General features: G+C 39.1%; 4 non-coding genes across 4 annotated transcripts; 1 reads left to right on the top strand and 3 right to left on the bottom strand.

The window, feature by feature from the left end:
- Positions 1-770: 770 nt before the first annotated feature.
- Positions 771-858, bottom strand: TRNAS-GCU (transfer RNA serine (anticodon GCU)). Its single transcript has one exon. It is a non-coding gene; the product is annotated as a tRNA-Ser (tRNA).
- Positions 859-4,376: 3,518 nt separating this feature from the next.
- Positions 4,377-4,464, bottom strand: TRNAS-UGA (transfer RNA serine (anticodon UGA)). The gene has a single exon. It is a non-coding gene; the product is annotated as a tRNA-Ser (tRNA).
- Positions 4,465-8,060: 3,596 nt separating this feature from the next.
- TRNAR-UCU (transfer RNA arginine (anticodon UCU)) lies at positions 8,061-8,132 on the bottom strand. Its single transcript has one exon. It is a non-coding gene; the product is annotated as a tRNA-Arg (tRNA).
- Positions 8,133-16,623: 8,491 nt separating this feature from the next.
- Positions 16,624-16,710, top strand: TRNAS-GGA (transfer RNA serine (anticodon GGA)). Its single transcript has one exon. It is a non-coding gene; the product is annotated as a tRNA-Ser (tRNA).
- The last annotated feature ends 787 nt before the right edge of the window (positions 16,711-17,497 follow it).

Here is a 17,497-nt window from a genome sequence, read left to right as displayed (position 1 = left end):
TATTTGTTTTAATTCTGTTATTTATCCGACTAGTTTTTTCTTCGCCAAATTGCCCGAAGCTTATGCCATTTTCAACCCAATCGTGGATTTTATGCCTGTCATACCTGTACTCTTTTTTCTATTAGCCTTTGTTTGGCAAGCTGCTGTAAGTTTTCGATGAAATCTTTACTACTCTGTCTGCCAAATTGAATCATGTATTCATTCTAAAAAAATTCGAAAAATGGATAAGAGCCGAGAAGTCTTATATTATGAACCTTCGATTCTAAAATTCAAATTCTTCTACATTGAATGTATAGCTGCAGCAATAAATTTGGATCAGCCTTTCTACTCCCTGCATCTACGTTGAGCAGGTATCTTTAGGTAACCGCACAATACCTAACCTAATTTATTGATAAGAGTGCTTATTATAAATCAATTCTTGCAATTTTTTTCAAAAATTGATTTTTGCATTTTTAGGTGTCAAAATAAACAAAACCCATCCTAGTGGATTTGTGTGGTAAGGAAAAACGGGTAATCTATTCCTTAAAAAAAAATCTTGGAGATTATGTAATGCTTACTCTCAAACTTTTTGTTTATACAGTAGTGATATTCTTTGTTTCCCTCTTTATCTTTGGATTCTTATCTAATGATCCAGGACGTAATCCTGGGCGTGACGAGTAAAAATCCAAAATTTTTTCTTACAAATTGGATTTGTTTCATACATTTATCTACGAGAAAATCCGGGGGTCAGAATTCCTTCCAATTCGAAAGTCCCAAACGATCCGAGGGGGCGGAAAGAGAGGGATTCGAACCCTCGGTACAAAAAAATTGTACAACGGATTAGCAATCCGCCGCTTTAGTCCACTCAGCCATCTCTCCCCGTTCCAAATCGAAAGGTTTCCGTGATATGACAGAGGCAAGAAATAACGATTGCAAAAAATCCTTCCTTTTTCTTTCAAAAGTTCAAAAAAATTATATTGCCAATTCCATTTTAGTTATATTCTTTTTTCTTAATGTTAATAAAAAAAAGAAGAAAATTCTTCTTTTTTCTTTCTAATTCTAAAATTGGATATTGGCTAAAAGACAATCAGATAGATTTTCTCTTCAGCAGGCATTTCCATATAGGACTTGTTATAATAAAACAAGCAGGTTATAGAAAAAAACTCTTTTTTTTATTATTTATCAACAAAGCAAAAAGGGGTCTTATCAAACCAACCCACCCCATAAAATTGGAAAGAAAGATAAAGTAAGTGGACCTGACTCCTTGAATGAGGCCTCTATCCGCTATTCTGATATATAAATTCGATGTAGATGAAATTGTATAAGTGGATTTTTTTGTATTTCCTTAGACTTAGACCACGCAAGGCAAGAATTTCTCGCTATTTACTATTTCATATTCTTGTTACTAGATGTTCTATAGGAATAAGAAGAAATCGCAACCCCTTTCCGCTACACATAAAAATGGATTTCGAAAGTCAATTTTTCTTTTCAATATCTTTACTTTTTTTCATTTTTCCCTTAAAAAATAGGCTTTCTTGGAAATAGGAATCATGGAATAATCCTGAATTCCAATGTTTATTTCTATAGTATAAGAAAAACTAATTGAATCAAATTCATGGATTTACCACGACCTCGGCTGTGACCCCATAGATAAAAATGCAAAATTTCTATCTTCGAGACCATTGAAAAAAGGCATTGAACGAGAAAAAATCGTCCACAGATAATCTATCGTATGCCTTGGAAGTGATATAAGGTGCTCGGAAATGGTTGAAGTAATTGAATAGGAGGATCACTATGACTATAGCCCTTGGTAGAGTTACTAAAGAAGAAAATGATTTATTTGATATTATGGACGACTGGTTACGAAGGGACCGTTTTGTTTTTGTAGGATGGTCTGGCCTATTGCTTTTTCCTTGTGCTTATTTCGCTTTAGGAGGTTGGTTTACAGGGACAACTTTTGTAACTTCTTGGTATACCCATGGATTGGCGAGTTCCTATTTGGAAGGTTGCAATTTCTTAACCGCAGCAGTTTCCACCCCTGCCAATAGTTTAGCACACTCTTTGTTGCTACTATGGGGCCCGGAAGCACAAGGGGATTTTACTCGTTGGTGTCAATTAGGTGGTCTGTGGACTTTTGTTGCTCTCCATGGGGCTTTTGCACTAATAGGTTTCATGTTACGTCAATTTGAACTTGCTCGGTCTGTTCAATTGCGGCCTTATAATGCAATTTCATTCTCTGGCCCAATCGCTGTTTTTGTTTCCGTATTCCTGATTTATCCACTGGGGCAATCCGGTTGGTTCTTTGCGCCGAGTTTTGGCGTAGCAGCGATATTTCGATTCATCCTCTTCTTCCAAGGATTTCATAATTGGACGTTGAACCCATTTCATATGATGGGAGTTGCCGGAGTATTAGGCGCGGCTCTGCTATGCGCTATTCATGGGGCAACCGTGGAAAACACTCTATTTGAGGACGGTGATGGTGCAAATACCTTCCGCGCTTTTAACCCAACTCAAGCTGAAGAAACTTATTCAATGGTCACCGCTAATCGCTTTTGGTCCCAAATCTTTGGTGTTGCTTTTTCCAATAAACGTTGGTTACATTTCTTTATGCTATTTGTACCGGTCACCGGTTTATGGATGAGTGCTATTGGCGTAGTCGGCCTGGCTCTGAACCTACGTGCCTATGACTTCGTTTCCCAGGAAATCCGTGCAGCGGAAGATCCTGAATTTGAGACTTTCTACACCAAAAATATTCTTTTAAACGAGGGTATTCGTGCGTGGATGGCAGCTCAGGATCAGCCTCATGAAAATCTTATATTCCCTGAGGAGGTTCTACCACGTGGAAACGCTCTTTAATGGAACTTTTGTTTTAGCTGGTCGTGACCAAGAAACCACCGGTTTTGCTTGGTGGGCCGGGAATGCCAGACTTATCAATTTGTCGGGTAAACTACTTGGAGCTCACGTAGCCCATGCAGGATTAATCGTATTCTGGGCCGGAGCAATGAACCTATTTGAAGTGGCCCATTTCGTACCAGAAAAACCCATGTATGAACAAGGGTTGATTTTACTTCCGCACTTAGCTACTCTAGGTTGGGGAGTAGGGCCCGGGGGAGAAGTTCTAGATACTTTTCCGTACTTTGTATCTGGAGTACTTCATCTAATTTCCTCCGCAGTCTTAGGCTTCGGTGGCATTTATCACGCGCTTCTGGGACCGGAGACTCTTGAAGAATCTTTTCCATTCTTTGGTTATGTGTGGAAAGATAGAAATAAAATGACTACAATTTTGGGTATTCACCTAATTTTGTTAGGTATAGGTGCTTTTCTTCTAGTACTCAAAGCTCTTTATTTTGGCGGTATATATGATACCTGGGCTCCTGGGGGAGGAGATGTAAGAAAAATTACCAATTTGACCCTTAGCCCCGGTGTTATATTTGGTTATTTACTAAAATCCCCTTTTGGGGGAGAGGGTTGGATTGTTAGTGTGGATGATTTAGAAGATATAATTGGGGGACATGTATGGTTGGGTTTCATTTGTGTATTTGGCGGAATTTGGCATATCTTAACCAAACCCTTCGCATGGGCTCGCCGTGCATTTGTATGGTCTGGAGAAGCTTACTTGTCTTATAGTTTAGGCGCTTTATCTGTCTTTGGTTTTATCGCTTGTTGTTTTGTCTGGTTCAATAATACAGCTTATCCGAGTGAGTTTTATGGACCTACTGGGCCAGAAGCTTCTCAAGCTCAAGCATTTACTTTTCTAGTTAGAGATCAGCGTCTTGGAGCTAATGTGGGATCTGCCCAAGGACCCACAGGTTTAGGTAAATATCTAATGCGTTCCCCAACGGGAGAGGTTATTTTTGGAGGGGAAACTATGCGTTTTTGGGACCTTCGTGCTCCATGGTTAGAACCTCTAAGGGGCCCCAACGGTTTGGACTTGAGTAGGTTGAAAAAAGACATACAACCTTGGCAAGAACGACGTTCGGCAGAATATATGACCCATGCTCCTTTAGGCTCTTTAAATTCTGTGGGTGGCGTAGCTACCGAGATCAATGCAGTTAATTATGTTTCTCCTAGAAGTTGGTTAGCGACTTCCCATTTTGTTCTAGGATTCTTCTTTTTTGTGGGCCATTTGTGGCATGCAGGAAGAGCCCGGGCTGCTGCAGCAGGATTTGAAAAGGGAATCGATCGTGATTTGGAGCCTGTTCTTTACATGACCCCTCTTAACTAAGATTTTCTTATTTATACCTGTTCTACTGTTTTTTTCTGTTCTGGCTCGGTTATTCTATCTAGCCGAGCCATTCATTCCTTTCTATGAAAGAAAGATAAGGGGACAGAACAAAAAAAACAAATAAAGAAACAAACGTATTCAATACGCAAAAGAAAAGAGAGAGGAAAGCAAAAGGAGAGAGAGGGATTCGAACCCTCGATAGTTCCTAGAACTATACCGGTTTTCAAGACCGGAGCTATCAACCACTCAGCCATCTCTCCACAGCCTAATCCTTATTTTATTCCTACAAATAGAACATAGCCATACGAAATGACTCACTAACCTCTAGAAACATCTCAAATACAAATCCCTTTTCGATATATTTCTGTATACTGTATCCATGTATACAGGATCCGCTATATCCGCTTGTGAAATAAAGCATAAAACCCCCTCAACCCCATATCCAAATAAAAAAAGTGGTGTGGTGAGTAATAAGTTTTAAAGAGAAGAATCAATGGATTCATGATTAAACCCCTCCTACTTCTTGTATTTTATTACAATTTTGATTAAGTGAGGGATCAAATATAATATGTAGTCAACTTTATTTGATGGTAACTTGGAGGATTAGAAATATGACTATTGCTTTCCAATTAGCTGTTTTTGCATTAATTGTGACTTCCTCAGTCTTAGTCATTAGTGTACCCCTTGTATTTGCTTCTCCTGATGGTTGGTCAAACAATAAAAACGTTGTATTTTCCGGTACATCATTATGGATTGGACTGGTCTTTCTGGTAGCTATTCTAAATTCTCTCATTTCTTAAATGTGTTTAGTATTTAGTAGCCCGATACAAAATAAAAAAGGGCCGTTTATTCGGATTGTGAGACGCATTAAAATGCAATTTGCGCCCCGAATTGATTGACAGACAATTAAATTAATAAAAAGAAAACTCAAATAGAAAATGAAACGGTCGACCCAGACATAGACGGTCGACCCAGGCGGATATACCCTATAAAATATAGGACGTAGCGAGCATAGTTCAATGGTAAAACATCTCCTTGCCAATAAATCAAATCAACTTTGATTCTCTATAGACCAATAATATGAGACCATTAACACGGTTAAAGCTAAACTGCTTGAAGTCTAGGCAAAAGGGGGTACTCTTTCTACAACTATATTAGTATTAGTACCAAATGCTTTAAACAGGAAATAGCTAATGTAGAATTTATCTGATATAGAACACTCATATCGATAAAATGGTTTGAACTATTTACTAGAAGGGGCACCCTGCCCTTTTTTATCCAATGCCGAATCGACGACCTATGTATAAAAAAGGAGAAAGTTTTTGGATTTGAAGAAAAAAGTAGGAATTCTATCCATTTTCATTTTCCATTTTTCTATTTAGTTTTTCTTAATGAAATTGAAAATTTTAACTAAAGGGCAAATACAAATAAAAAAACAACTTTGCTGCCCACGATAGATTTTTATCTAGGCGGAAGAGTCCTCTTAATATTTATCTAGTCTTATATGGGTTTCGGTATATTGAAATATAAACAGAAAAGAGAGGGTAGAGGATAGGCTCATTACATTAAAAAAAATATGGAAGTAGCCATAGCAAAAAAAGAAAAAAGGGAGCGTGAGAGCCAAATGAATCGAAAGATTCATGTTTGGTTCGGGAAGAGATCATAAAAGTTGTAAACTTAATAGCAAGGTAATCTACTTTCATTAAAAGATTTATTAGATAATCGAAAACAGAGGATCTTGAGTACTATTCGAAATTCGGAAGAATTGCGTAGAGGAACCATTGAGCAGCTCGAAAAAGCTCGAATTCGATTACAGAAAGTCGAACTAGAAGCGGATGAGTATCGAATGAATGGATACTCTGAGATAGAACGAGAAAAAGCAAATTTGATTAATGCCACTTCTATTAGTTTGGAACAATTAGAAAAGTCTAAAAACGAAACCCTTTATTTTGAAAAACAAAGGGCGATGAATCAGGTCCGACAACGGGTTTTCCAACAAGCCGTACAAGGAGCTCTAGGAACTCTGAATAGTTGTTTGAATACCGAGTTACATTTCCGTACGATTCGTGCTAATATTAGCATTCTCGGGGCCATGGAATGGAAGAGTTAAATTAATTAGGCCTTGAACTTCTACTTTCCTTTAGAATTTAGGCATTATTTTTCCCCTTGCTTCCGAAAAAAAAATAGTAAAGAAACACTAATGGCAACCCTTCGAGTCGACGAAATTCATAAAATTCTCCGCGAACGTATTGAACAATATAATAGAAAAGTAGGGATTGAGAATATCGGTCGCGTAGTTCAAGTGGGGGATGGGATTGCTCGTATTATAGGTCTTGGTGAAATAATGTCAGGCGAATTAGTCGAATTTGCAGAAGGGACTAGGGGTATTGCTCTGAATTTGGAATCCAAAAATGTTGGGATTGTATTAATGGGCGATGGGTTGATGATACAAGAGGGCAGTTTTGTAAAAGCAACAGGAAGAATTGCTCAGATACCCGTGAGCGAGGCTTACTTGGGTCGTGTTATAAATGCTCTGGCTAAACCTATTGATGGGAGAGGCGAAATTGTAGCTTCGGAATCTCGCTTAATTGAATCTCCTGCTCCGGGTATAATTTCCAGGCGTTCTGTATATGAACCCCTTCAAACGGGGCTTATTGCTATCGATTCGATGATTCCTATTGGGCGCGGTCAGCGAGAGTTAATTATTGGGGACAGACAAACCGGCAAAACAGCAGTAGCTACAGATACAATTCTCAATCAAAAAGGGCAAGATGTAATATGTGTTTATGTAGCTATCGGTCAAAGAGCATCCTCCGTAGCTCAAGTAGTAACTACTTTCCATGAAGAGGGGGCCATGGAATACACTATTGTAGTAGCTGAAATGGCGGATTCCCCTGCTACATTACAATACCTCGCTCCTTATACGGGAGCAGCCCTGGCTGAGTATTTTATGTACCGCGAACGGCATACTTTAATAATTTATGATGATCTCTCCAAACAGGCACAAGCTTATCGCCAAATGTCCCTTCTATTAAGAAGACCCCCCGGCCGCGAAGCTTACCCAGGGGATGTTTTTTATTTGCATTCACGCCTTTTAGAAAGAGCCGCTAAATTAAATTCTCTTTTAGGGGAAGGAAGTATGACTGCTTTACCAATAGTTGAGACTCAATCTGGAGACGTTTCCGCCTATATTCCTACTAATGTAATCTCCATTACAGATGGACAAATATTCTTATCCGCAGATCTATTCAATGCCGGAATTCGGCCTGCTATTAATGTGGGTATTTCCGTTTCCAGAGTAGGATCCGCGGCTCAAATTAAAGCCATGAAACAAGTAGCTGGCAAATCAAAATTGGAATTAGCTCAATTCGCAGAGTTACAAGCCTTTGCACAATTCGCCTCTGCTCTCGATAAAACAAGTCAGAATCAATTGGCAAGGGGCCGACGATTACGAGAATTGCTTAAACAATCCCAAGCAAATCCTCCTCCAGTGGAAGAGCAGATAGCTACTATTTATATCGGAACAAGAGGATATCTTGATTCCTTAGAAATTGGACAGGTAAAGAAATTTCTGGATGAGTTACGTAAACACCTAAAAGATACTAAACCTCAATTCCAAGAAATTATATCTTCTAGCAAGACATTCACCGAGGAAGCGGAAATCCTTTTGAAGGAAGCTATTCAGGAACAACTCGAACGGTTTTCCCTTCAGGAACAAACATAAATTTTGCACGTCTACTCTTGTTAGTAGAAGTAGTAGAGGAGAAATCGTTGAGAAAGATTTTTCATTTGAATCATGCAAAAAAGTTTTCTTAGTTTTTAGTATAGTTATTTAAAGAATAGATAGAAATAAGATTGCGTCCAATAGGATTTGAACCTATACCAAAGGTTTAGAAGACCTCTGTCCTATCCATTAGACAATGGACGCTTTTTTCATATTTTCTTCTTTCTTTTCATTTTTTATCGGACCAAGAGAAAAAACTGTTAGACCAAAACTCTTTTAGGAAAGAAAAACAAATGCATATACAAATGTATGATGCATATATCATAAAGAAGGAATATGGAGCGGGTAGTGGGAATCGAACCCGCAACCCCACGGTTATGAGCCTTGTCAGCTACCAAACTGTTCTATCCTGTTAAACTAAAGAGAGGGGAACTAGTGGATAAAAGGGGGGTTGAATACGCCCCTCTACCATATCTATACAAATAGAATAGTCCATTTATACAGAATGGTAAAGAGGGCTCTTCTACGATCATCAATTCCAGAAATCCATACAAATACGAAAGGGTATTTTATCCTTACCAACTGGATCTTGTTGCACCCGGTAACAAACATGCATAAACCATTTCTCGAAGTATGTGTCCGGATAGCCCAAAGTCTCGATAGTTAGCTCTAGGTCTTCCGGTCAAAAAACAACGTCGATGAAGGCGTGTCGGTGCACTATTACGTGGCAGGGATTGCAATTTTTCTCGCATTTTCGTTTTTTCACTCAAACTCAAAGGGTAAACTTTGCTTCTTATCTTTTTTTTTGAAGATCGACGAATCAAATGATATTTCTGTTCTAATTTCTGCCGCTTCCTCTCTCTCTGAATCAAACTTTTTTTTGCCATAATGTGCCGTTCCTACTATCTACCAAGTATACGGTTCTAATCCTAGATGGAAAAATAAATAGAAAAAGAAATCTAAGAAGGCGGATCCTCCCCCTCCATCAAGAGTAATGAACTAGGTGCTGATACAGTACAACAAAATTAACTAAATTAACCAAACTTGCCTGATGTTGAGGCAATCAAGAAAGCGGCATAAGTGAATATATAACCCACGGAAAAGTGAGCTAATCCCACCAATCTTGCTTGCACAATGGAAAGAGCCACGGGCTTATCTCTCCAGCGAATTAAATTAGCCAAAGGTGTCCGTTCATGAGCCCATGCTAAAGTCTCAATTAATTCCTGCCAATATCCACGCCAGGAAATTAAGAACATAAATCCAGTCGCCCAAACAAGATGTCCAAATAAGAACATCCACGCCCATACCGATAAACTATTCATCCCAAAAGGATTATATCCATTGATAAGTTGTGAAGAGTTTAACCATAGGTAATCTCTTAACCATCCCATCAAATAAGTGGAGGATTCATTAAATTGTGAAACGTTGCCCTGCCATAATGTGATGTGTTTCCAATGCCAATAAAAAGTAACCCATCCAATGGTATTTAACATCCAGAAAACTGCCAAATAAAACGCGTCCCAAGCAGAAATATCACAAGTACCGCCGCGACCAGGGCCGTCGCAAGGAAAACTATATCCAAAATCTTTTTTATCCGGCATTAATTTGGAACCGCGTGCATCTAAAGCACCCTTTACTAAAATCAATGTAGTTGTATGCAAACCTAAAGCAATAGCATGATGAACCAAGAAATCTCCAGGTCCTATTGTTAAGAAAAGCGAATTACTATTCTCGTTAACAGCATTCAACCATCCGGGTAACCATAGGGTTCGACCCGCATTGAAAGCGGGACCGCTCGTTGAAGATAAGAGTATATCGAACCCATATGTCGTCTTACCATGAGCCGATTGTATCCATTGAGCAAATATAGGTTCGATCAAGATTTGCTTTTCTGGAGTACCAAAAGCAAGCATGACGTCATTATGAACATAAAGGCCCAAGGTATGGAATCCTAGGAAGAGACTAGCCCAACTTAAATGAGATATGATAGCTTCTTTATGGTCTAACATTCTTGCCAATACATTATCCTCATTCTGTTCCGGATTGAAATCTCTAATGAAAAAAAATAGCTCCATGAGCAAAAGCCCCTGTCATGATGAACCCTGCAATGTATTGGTGATGAGTATATAAAGCTGCTTGAGTAGTAAAGTCTTGTGCTATGAATGCATAAGAAGGTAAAGAGTACATATGTTGAGCTACTAAGGAAGTAATAACCCCTAAAGAAGCTAGAGCAAGACCTAATTGAAAATGAATCGAATTATTGATTGTGTCGTAAAGGCCCTTATGCCCACGCCCTAATCGACCCCCCGGAGGAGTATGTGCTTCTAAAAGATCTTTGATACTGTGCCCAATTCCGAAGTTAGTTCGATACATATGACCGGCAATGAGAAAAATAAATGCAATAGCTAAATGATGATGAGCAATATCGGTCAGCCACAAACTTTGTGTTTGTGGATGGAATCCCCCAAGAAGAGTTAGAATAGCAGTTCCCGCTCCTTGAGTGGTACCAAATAAATGATTACTCGAATCGGGGTTTTGGGCATAAAGATTCCACTGACCCGTCAGAAGGGGTCCCAACCCCTGTGGATAGGGTAATACATCTAAGAAATTATTCCATCGAACGTACTCTCCCCTGGATGCTGGAATAGCGACATGAACTAAATGTCCTGTCCAAGCCAAAGAACTTACCCCGAAAAGTCCTGACAAATGATGATTGAGACGAGATTCCGCGTTTTTGAACCACGAAAGGCTTGGTTTCCATTTGGGTTGTAGATGTAACCAACCCCCTATTAAGGATAGGGTAGAAAGAAATAATAGAAAAAGAGCTCCTGTATAAAGATCTTCATTGGTCCGTAATCCAATTGTATACCACCACTGATAAACCCCAGAATAGGCGATATTCACTGGACCGGCGGCGCCTCCTCGAGTAAAGGCTTCCACAGCGGGTTGACCAAAATGAGGATCCCAAATCGCATGAGCAATAGGTCTTACGTGTAAAGGATCCTGTATCCATGATTCAAAATTTCCTTGCCAAGCGACATGAAACAGATTTCCGGACGTCCATAGAAAGATTATTGCTAATTGCCCAAAGTGAGAAGCAAAAATGTTCTGATAAAGACGTTCCTCAGTAATATCATCATGACTTTCGAAATCATGTGCGGTAGCAATACCAAACCAAATACGACGAGTAGTGGGGTCCTGAGCTAAGCCTTGGCTAAACCTGGGAAATCTTAATTCCATAATGCCTTTCAAATCCTCCTAGCCACTATCCTACTGCAATAATTCTCGCTAAGAAGAATGCCCATGTTGTGGCAATTCCACCCAGAAGGTAATGGGTTACTCCTACAGCACGTCCTTGTATAATGCTCAAGGCTCTAGGCTGAGTAGCAGGAGCAACTTTTAATTTGTTATGAGCCCAAACGATAGATTCAATCAGTTCTTGCCAATAACCACGGCCGCTGAATAAAAACATTAAACTGAAGGCCCAGACAAAATGAGCACCTAAGAAAAAAAGACCATATGCGGATAATGAAGAACCATAAGACTGAATTACTTGGGATGCCTGTGCCCACAAGAAATCTCGGAGCCACCCATTAATCGTAATGGAACTCTGTGCAAAGTTTCCCCCTGTGATATGAGTTACCACCCCTTGATCACTTATAGTACCCCAAACATCCGACTGCATTTTCCAACTGAAATGGAAAATGACTACCGAAATGGAATTGTACATCCAGAATAGACCTAAGAAAACATGATCCCAGGCGGATACTTGACATGTTCCCCCTCGCCCAGGCCCATCGCAAGGGAAGCGAAAACCAAGATTTGCTTTATCGGGTATCAAACGGGAACTGCGAGCAAATAAAACACCTTTCAAAAGTATTAATACAGTCACATGGATTGTAAATGCGTGAATGTGATGGACTAAAAAATCTGCGGTTCCTAATGGAATAGGTAACAAAGCAACTTTGCCGCCTACTGCTACTAACTCGCCACCTCCCCACGTTAAGCTGGTACTTGTTGTTGCACCAGGAGCTGTTACGCTAGGCGCGCCAGCATGGAGATTTTGTACCCATTGAGCAAAGATCGGTTGTAATTGTATGGCGGTATCCGAAAACATATCTTGGGGACGACCTAAAGCACTCATGGTATCATTATGAATGTATAAACCAAAACTGTGAAAACCTAGAAATATACATACCCAGTTAAGGTGGGATATGATTGCATCACGGTGTCTAAGGACACGATCTAATAGATCGTTGTATCGAGTCGTTGGATCATAGTCTCTTACCATAAAAATGGCTGCATGTGCAGCAGCACCAACTATTAGAAATCCGCCAATCCACATGTGGTGTGTGAACAAGGAAAGTTGTGTACCATAGTCAGTAGCTAGGTATGGATAGGGGGGCATAGAGTACATATGATGAGCTACAACAATGGTTGTAGAGCCTAGCATAGCTAGGTTAAGAGATAATTGAGCATGCCATGACGTTGTTAGGATTTCATAGAGACCTTTATGGCCCTGTCCTGTAAATGGGCCTTTATGAGCCTCCAAAATATCTTTCAGGCCATGACCAATACCCCAGTTGGTCCTATACATATGACCTGCGATCAGGAAAAGAATAGCAATAGCTAAATGATGGTGCGCAATATCGCTCAACCATAGACCGCCGGTTATTGGATCTAGCCCTCCGCGAAAACTAAGAAATTCTGCGTATTTGGACCAATTCAAGGTGAAAAAAGGGGTTGCTCCTTCGGCAAAACTAGGATAAAGTTGAGCCAAAAGGTCGCGATTCAAGATAAATTCATGAGGAAGTGGTATCTCCTTAGGATCAACCCCAGCGTCAAGAAATTGGTTAATCGGTAAAGATACATGGATTTGGTGCCCCGCCCAAGAAAGAGACCCAAGTCCTAATAACCCTGCTAAGTGATGATTCAACATGGATTCTACGTCTTGGAACCAGGCTAATTTGGGAGCGGCTTTGTGATAATGGAACCACCCAGCAAAAAGCATTAACGATGCAAAAATCAATGCACCGATTGCGGTACAATAGAGTTGTAATTCACTAGTTATTCCGGATGCTCGCCAAATCTGAAAAAACCCGGAGGTTATTTGGATTCCTCGGAAACCCCCGCCTACATCACCATTCAATATTTCTTGCCCTACGATTGGCCAAACTACCTGAGCACTGGGTCCAATGTGAGTAGGATCACTTAGCCATGCTTCATAATTGGAAAAACGGGCACCATGGAAGTACATGCCACTCAACCAAAGAAAGATAATGGAGAGTTGACCGAAATGAGCACTAAAGACTTTTCGAGAGATCTCCTCCAAATCACCTGTATGACTATCGAAATCGTGAGCATCAGCATGTAGGTTCCAGATCCAAGTGGTAGTATCAGGGCCCTTAGCTATTGTTCTTGAGAAATGGCCGGGTCTGGCCCATTCCTCAAAAGATGTTTTTACAGGATCCCTATCCACAACAATTTTTACTTCTGGTTCCGGCGAACGAATCATCATTAAGTCCTCCTCTTTCCGGACAAGACATACAAAGAGACCCGCCAACTTTTTAGTGAACCTTTGAAAGATAGATATTATGATTAGTCCTTTTCTTTACTATCTACCGTCCTTCTATTTTTTTTTAGTTATTCACTGGAGCAATTATATATTGAAGTCAATCTGAGGCAAGTGTTCGGATCTATTATGACATAAGGATTGGGTGCCTAACGGACTTTTTTTATCTTGGATTTCTCCACGTAACAAAAAAACCTTTTTTTAATTTAAAAAGCTAGTCTATTTTTTTTAAGAGTATAAGTCCCTATCTATATCTACTTTCCTTGAGCATAATATAGATTTTTTTATTCGATTCCAAATTCCAAGATAACTCATTAGAATTATTAATAAGATGGTCCTGATATATTAGCAATATTTATATTGCCCCTTTTTATTCGCTTTATTACTTCTATTCTAGACCCTATCGTTTATCCTTATGAAATATAATATAAAATAGAAGGCAGAGGAAAGAGATATAATGAAATTCTTGATTCGATCTTCCGACCTAATTTATTTGATTAATGGATCAACAACCAAACCCCCATTTTCTGAAAAAGGAGAGTGGTCTTATTCAAATTCAAAGCGCTTCGTAATCTTCAACCAGTTCTGTGCTTCAATATAATTTCCCGGAGTAAGCGCTATAGCTTGTTTCCAATACTCAGCAGCTTGATCAAACCAAGCTTCTGCAATTTCTGAATCACCCTGTAGAATGGCCTGTTCTCCCCGGTCGGAATAGGTAGTTCCTTCCCCTAGAACCGTACTTGAGAGTTTCCTACCTCATACGGCTCAGAAATTGCTATCTTAATTTCCCTTGTCTTAACTGAATTCGATTTCTCAAAAATCGATCCAATTTCTTCTTGGGTTACGCAGAAGAAGTTAATTACCTAAGTTTCAAACCCTAAATTTTGATCAATAATCAGTTTGATCTTTTCTCCCACCTGCAGAAAAATGAAGCATAGATAGACCTATATCCTTCGTCCGAATTTTCTGAAAGGTAACTATCTCGGTTTCATATATGAAATTTCTATAGAATCCTTGAAAAAGACTTTTTCCCCATAAGCAAGAAAAAAGAACTTACTATCTTTGGGATCTGATACTACACCGCTGCTTAATCCCTTAGTGGATCGGCTCTATTACATAAGCGGATTCCTAAATTTTGCCCCATATCATGGGATAAGTAAGCAGTTTTTTTTAGTTGTATCGACCCAGTCGGTCACTAATTGATCTTTACGGTGCTTTCTCTATCAATTTGAGAACTCTATCCATAGAGTAGTATAGGCCATACTTTCTTTCTTCCTATTTTGATTCTCGTGAAGTGTCCTTTCTTCCTACAGCTGATAGGGCAAAATCGTTGTTTTGACGATCCCTATGTAGAAAGCCCCCTTTTCTAGTAAATACTAGAAAATTTGATCCTTTCTTATTTTTCTTTCTATAGTGGAGATAGTCGCACGTAATGACAGATCACGGCCATATTATTAAAAGCTTGTGGTAAGAAGGGGTTTCGTTCTAGTGCCCGGAAATAATATTCCAAAGCCTTTGTATGCTCTCCATTGCTTGTGTGTATAAGGCCTATGTTATAGAGTATATAACTTCGATCATAGGGATCAATTTCTAGTCGCGTAGCTTCATAATAATTTTGCAAAGCTTCCGCATAATTTCCTTCGGATTGAGCCAACATCCGTTACGGTCGTTCGTTCTATTCAAAAAATCTCCGTTCCAAAACCGTACATGAGGTTTTCACCTCATACGGCTCCTCCCTTCTGTACATAGTACTAAGCGAAAAAATCTAGAGAATAAAAATAGAATTAGTTCCATCTCATTATGGACCGAAAGGGGCTGGTATTTTTCCAAGAAATCTCTAGCCAACCTTCCCACAAGAGGTTTTTCTTAACACCAATGAATTCTATTAATGCTAGAGGAAAACGATAGCTCCAAGAATTTCTTTGTTCTCAACGCCTCCTATTTAGAGGAATTAGCCACTTCAACGATCTTTGATGGTTATAGGGGTATCCAAAGTACAAACTTGATGGTTGTTTGTTATCCCAACCATTCTTCCCAGCCCTGATACCAATCAGGAAAGGGTTAATTTCTAACAAAGTTTTTCTCTTGTTGATTCCTATTTCTAGGTGTAGTGCTTTTATCCCCTATGCTACCTATTAGTACTAGTAGAGTAGGATTAGCCTGTAATACAGAACCTATCCTGTAGGTGTAACCTTTCGCTCAATACTAAAATCTACAATTGAAGCATCCGAGGCCGCGTCAGTCGAGGATACACGACAGAAGGAGTTGTTAGTTCACCTCACCTTCCCTAAGCGTGGGTTTCCCTTACTAATTTGGTTTTCTCTCCGCGAACCCCCACTCTTTCTCGTAAAACCGGGGTGTAGGTAGGGCTAAAAAAACAAAAAAAAGAGTCAAATCGCACCATCTCTATAATAAGTAAATGCCCTTTTTTCCCCGGAGGTTGTCGGAATTATTCGCAATAAAATATTGGCTACAATTGAGAAGGTCTTATCAATGAAATTTCCATTTATACGGGATCTAGGCATAATTCCCAACCCATTCTATCATTCTATATAGAATTCTTTTCATTCCTTCACAAAATAACATAAAAAAAAAACAAATCCATTCAATTCTTATAAATCGATCCCTATGCTCCAAATGGATAAGAGAGGTATTTCTGCTCAGCCCAAATTCTCTCTTTTTCCTTCTGTTTGAACAAGAAGAGATAGAAAATATTTGACTAAGATTGGATTTCATTCCACTTTCCTATTTCTTTTCTCAACAACAACTTCTCTCATCAACTATTTCGCATTTTCAAAGTCATTAATCGTCCCATACCCTATTTTCTATTTGATTGTATGGGGTAGGATACCTTATGCAAACAGAATTCTAGGGTTCCTTTTTTATCGAATAAGAAGAATTCTTCCATTCTCTTTTTCTTTGGTTTGGGGAAAACCCAAACTAAAACTTTTCGAGGGAGCGGAATTCCTAGTAAAAAAATCCTGGACCCGTCCACTTAGATGAAAAGGAATTTTTCTATCTAATAGAACAATGGAACTCTCGCGCGGTTGTGGTTGTACCTGTACTGCAGGAATAGGAAAACTCGCTATTCACTCAGTTTTTTTTCCATAATAAGATTATGGAGGAGAGATGGCCGAGCGGTTCAAGGCGTAGCATTGGAACTGCTATGTAGACTTTTGTTTACCGAGGGTTCGAATCCCTCTCTTTCCGTTTTTCTTAATTCAGCAACGTTAATGATTACAATGTATCAAATCAAATGACAATTTATTCCAGCAATAATACAATACCTTTATTTAATAGAAATTCTCTATACCAAATTACTATGGTATGTAAAATACACATAGAGGAAAGAACAAAAAACAAAAAGGAATCCTAGGGTTAATCCATTTCTGTTAGGTGAATGGGAAAATACGAATTAAGAGCCTTAGGTCGATTTAGTTCGGGGAAAGGGGAAGGGGAAGAAAATTCTATGAACCTTTCCGTTTTTCCTTAAGTTCAAGTTTGACGAGAGTAATATTCTACAACTAACAACTCATTTATTTTGAGACCGACCCACTTCCTATCCAGGATTTTTTTTACTAGTCCTTTATATTGCAATGTGTCAATCGTCAAATGCTTTGGCAATTTCCCCGGGTCGGATGAAGCAATAGAATTTTGAACCAGACGTTTTGATCTTTGGTTATCCTTCGTAGTAATAATATCTCGGGGTTTGCAACGAAAACTTGGTATATCGACTATACGACCATTAACTAAAATATGTCTATGGTTAACTAATTGCCGGGCCTCGGGAATGGTTGAAGCCAAAGATTGCGATCCTTGGGCTCTAGATTCATAGTAAGTGTAATACACAAACAGCCGACCCAGACAGAAAGTTCAAAAAAATCTATCTAACTTTATTTTATGAAGTTCTAGTATTTTTTTCTAAGTAGAACTTCCAATTTCGAACTAGTTAATAGCTAAGATTAATAATTAAGATCTGACATTTTACGGATTTCCT

This window comes from Oryza sativa, chromosome 4, assembly GCF_034140825.1.
Source record: "Oryza sativa Japonica Group chromosome 4, ASM3414082v1".
Taxonomy (NCBI): Eukaryota; Viridiplantae; Streptophyta; class Magnoliopsida; order Poales; family Poaceae; genus Oryza; species Oryza sativa.
This window is presented reverse-complemented; position numbering and strand designations above follow the sequence as displayed.